We start from the raw sequence: 3,696 nt of genomic DNA, 5'->3' as shown, positions 1-3,696 counted from the left end.
AGAACAGAGATGGAACAAGAGCAGGTGAGACACACATGTTAGTCAAATGGTTGTTTACCAAAAGTATCACCGTATCATAGGTACTCCCCAGATAGCAAGACGACATTGAATCTATGTTGATTTTTCATCCGAACCGTCGTATATGGTCGGGGTTGAAATGCCAATGTTGTAACAACATTGAAATACTGTGGTAAACCGACGGTCTTACTATAGAGACGTTGTAACGATGTTGATTCACCGTTGTTTTTTTGTCATTGATATTTGATCTATTTATAGTCGACCAGGTGACAACAACAACGTCGAGAAAACGTCTATTTATAGTTGACGATCATTCGGCTCCGGTCACCATCAAAAACCATCGATTTGTAGTTGAGCATTAAATTGCATTGCAACTGATCGGGTATAAAGTACCAGAGAAAGTAGATTTATTGTTCATTTGTTATCAATGACTTGGTGTGGTTCACCAGCTTTAAAAAATCGTGTCTACGTGCAATTTATGTATAGTTGACCGGGAAATTAAAGCAGCGATCACTTGGACTATTCCGCAGCACCCCTCTCACATTGGTACACCCCCCCCCCCCCCTCCCCCGGTATTCATTGTCTTCTACAGTAGAGCGGGACATTTGATTTACTCTCAGCGGAATTGACCGGAGAAGGCATCAGTTCATGCACTGCACTGGCCCGCACCACGATTAGTATAAGGTAAGAATGAATGATTTTTTTTCCTACTCGGTATTTCCATGTTTGCATTTGAATAACAGTAAAAAAAAACTTGTTAATGTTGTACATTAACGAGTTTTTTAAATTGTGTCTACTTCTTACAATCTGGCAACAAATAAATTGCACTGCGAACAAAGTATATCAACAAAGAAAACATTTTCGTTTCATAATTTCTTCGTTATATTCCCTTACAAAGCTAGCTTTAACGCTTCGAGGTTTCCTTTGTTCTTGCCGTCGCCTCGGCGCTTGACCCAGACTTTCGCTCTGTAGTTGCTTAGTACTACAAAAAATTCTAAATCTGTGATATATGATTAATAAACGTAAAGTTAACTGTATAAACGTGTTCAATGACTTTGTTACTTTTGATGATTGGAGAGCACTCGCTTCAATTCGCACACGAAAACTTTAGACTCAGTTTGAATGCTCACGCAGCATGCGTGACTGTACGTTGCACGCTCAACTAACTTTACGTTGCACGCGTACATGACTTTCCGTTTGTGCCTTGAATAATGAATAAGGCTACGTCCACACGTACCAGCGTATTTTTGAAACCGCTGATTTTTCTATGCGTTTGCACCTTTTGTCCACACGTAATGTATGTCTGGCCGTACATTGTGTTTGTATTTCCAGGCACATTTCACGAAGCAGAACGCAGTCTTCAGAGATATCCACGTGAACGCTGTGATACGTCTGACCTTCAGTCCGAAGAAGAAACCCAGACCAGTCTTAAAAGAAAGCACAAGTAAAACCTTTATATTCACAAACATATCTTTGATTGTTAAGAATTTATGATCTTGTCTTTTATACATATCTGTGGTGCTTGCATACTGCAATATCACCACATAATATAGTCCAAAAAGTGGAAGTTTGTAAACTTTTTAAACATGCAAAGCCGTGTACACTTGTGCACTTCAAAAATTCATTGTATACTGTACCTTCTTGCACGTCTCTGTTTCCTGTGTGTTGTTAGAAATCAAACTAACTTTAGGAAACAATATGCCAAAAGCATATTTACAATTACTTAAGACCGTTTTTAATTTCTTTTCTTTAGACCAAATCCCCTGTACACATATACGGACTCAGAGGATGAGCAGCCTACAAAAAAACGGTTTCCCCAGGCCCCTCGAGTGAAAATACCAGGTAATAAAATACTGTCTAGTGTCTGTGTACATATCTGTGTCTGACACAAGGAAACTTTTTTGACAAGTTGTCTGTATTCTTAAATACTTAAAAAATTATCTTTTTCTAAACAGCCCTCATCACTCCGCAGTCTGCCCCCCAGCCCACTGATAGCAACCATCATAATGCCCCACCCAGCTTCCGGCACCTTTCGCCACTCCGGCACAAACCGACACAGCTTTGCGATCTCGCCAGCATGCAGAGTCTGATGTCTTCCCTATAGATGGTATGCTTTTAAAAAAGCTTTAAAGCTGCATCACAATGTCATTGTACTCTTATCTAAAAAGAAAACCCAATTTATACTCCTGAATGTCATCTTGTTGTGATTTTTTTTTTCTGTAGATTCCAGAGACTCTGTGAGGCCACTATTACAAGGCAAGTTTGAAAATCTTGGAATTTCACAGTTTACATGGTATAACAAATATATGTGACAGGCAAAAACTAGTAAACACTTTTAGCAGTTACAAGAACTAACAAATGAATATCCAACAAAAATGAATAGAAATACATTGCACTGCCAATACTTTGGTTTATTCTTTGTATGACTTGAAAATCAGGCTTTAGGGAAAACCAAATGACATGTTTCTATCATCAATTACATGAAGTAAACACACAAGCACTTACATACACATTTAAGACATGAGACACGCTAATTCCATCTCATAAAATGTGTCTATAGGTGAGACGCTTTGCGTTGATTGGTGCTGCTGGACCACACTGGAGGTGCGAGTCCGCTGTGTAATGGTTTATGCCATTACAAAGGAGCTGGCCTCTGTACTCAACTGGGCAGGGAAAAAAAAAACAAGGACCAGACAAAGCAAAAAAGGGCATTTAAAGAGACAGCGCTGTGCAGATGCATATTTGGTAAGTTTTAACATTTATTGTAGTTTTATGAGCCTAAAGTGAACAATAAAGGGATCAATTGATGTGCTGGGTGCGTTTCACATTTCCTATGTCTGTTTTTTGCTATATTACCTTGTCTTTCTTAATAACAAGACTTTCATGTCCGGTTAATCTGGAGATGGAGTCTTTGGTCTTCGGCTTGTTTTGTCCTCGGGTTGTACACTTTGTACAGCCCGAGGACCCCATGTTTTCTTTTTTTTTTTTTTAAAGGATACACGGCACACCATGCTAAGACATATCACATTTTCAGCTTATAGGCCTTTGGGAATCAAATGCGGCAGTTTGCTGATTTCTGCCTGGTGACTTTCATGTTTATCAGCCTAGGAGTTTACATACTTTCTCCCTGCTGAAGACAATTAACAAGAGCTTATTCATGTGCTCTAATTCCCTTTTTTTTGTGTGTGTGTCTATTTTTTGTCCTAGATGGCCTGGCGCAGCAGGTAGGGGCGAACTCTATGTCTGAGTTGGTCTTTGCTCAAGCAGTCCAGAAATGGCTCAGATATGCTCCAGATCGTACGGGTGGCGTGCAGGACACACATCATCCATCCCCATCCCGGAGTAAATAATAAAAAGTGACGTGAAACATAGAAATGTAAATAGGAAACTTTGTCTTTTAATAAAGTATTTTGCAAATGATACATGTCTATTGACCTTTTTTGGTTTTTTTCAATAAAAAGCAACTGTGCGAAAGAGGTGGAAAATCAATACCATATCTCAACAGTGTTTCAATATCAGAATCTGACATTGTTTCAATGTCAACAGTGTTAGAAAATATAACGTCGAATCAATGTCAGGTTTCAACATTGATTCAACATCAAAACCTGACGTTGTTTCAACGTTAAAAATGGGTGCAAGAGTGATGTTGGGTCAACGTCACACTTCAACGTTGCTTCA

The 3,696-nt window shown here is 39.1% G+C and overlaps 1 long non-coding RNA gene across 2 annotated transcripts; it reads left to right on the top strand.

Annotated features, from left to right (window-relative positions):
- Positions 1-596: 596 nt before the first annotated feature.
- On the top strand, positions 597-3,346 carry LOC134629320 (uncharacterized). Of its 2 annotated transcripts, XR_010573685.1 has the most exons (7): positions 597-702; positions 1,351-1,462; positions 1,772-1,860; positions 1,974-2,125; positions 2,242-2,274; positions 2,579-2,763; positions 3,226-3,346. It is a non-coding gene; the product is annotated as an uncharacterized LOC134629320 (long non-coding RNA). The 2 variants fall into 2 exon arrangements; XR_010094060.2 differs by having other exon boundaries at positions 2,579-3,346.
- Positions 3,347-3,696: the final 350 nt, after the last annotated feature.

The sequence above is a fragment of the Pelmatolapia mariae genome, linkage group LG6 (assembly GCF_036321145.2).
Source record: "Pelmatolapia mariae isolate MD_Pm_ZW linkage group LG6, Pm_UMD_F_2, whole genome shotgun sequence".
In the NCBI taxonomy this organism is placed as follows: Eukaryota; Metazoa; Chordata; class Actinopteri; order Cichliformes; family Cichlidae; genus Pelmatolapia; species Pelmatolapia mariae.
This window is presented reverse-complemented; position numbering and strand designations above follow the sequence as displayed.